Source organism: Nannospalax galili, unplaced genomic scaffold, assembly GCF_000622305.1.
Source record: "Nannospalax galili isolate Female #2095 unplaced genomic scaffold, S.galili_v1.0 scaffold202, whole genome shotgun sequence".
NCBI classification, from domain to species: domain Eukaryota; kingdom Metazoa; phylum Chordata; class Mammalia; order Rodentia; family Spalacidae; genus Nannospalax; species Nannospalax galili.
The window spans coordinates 4,873,664-4,874,020 of NW_008349000.1; positions in this window are offsets into that span (position 1 = coordinate 4,873,664).

Genomic DNA, 357 nt, shown 5'->3' on the forward strand with positions numbered 1-357 from the left:
TTCCCTTTCCATTACCTGGTTCATGTAGTTATGTCTGGTTACACACTCATTTATCAGAGTCTGGTTCTAGGATCTACTTATGAGGGGGAACATATGTCGGGTTTTTTTTCTGAGTCTGTGTTACTTCACTTAGTATAACAGTTTCTAGTTCCATACATTTACCCACAAATTTCATGATTTCATCTTTCTTTACTGCTGAGTAAAACTCCATCATATAAATGAACCACATTTTCATTATGCACTCTACAGTTCAGGGAGCCTTAGGTTGATTCCATCTCTTAGCTATTGTGAAAAGAGCAGCAACAAACATGGATATACAAGTGTCTCTGCAATAGGACGAGTTCTTTGGGTATATGC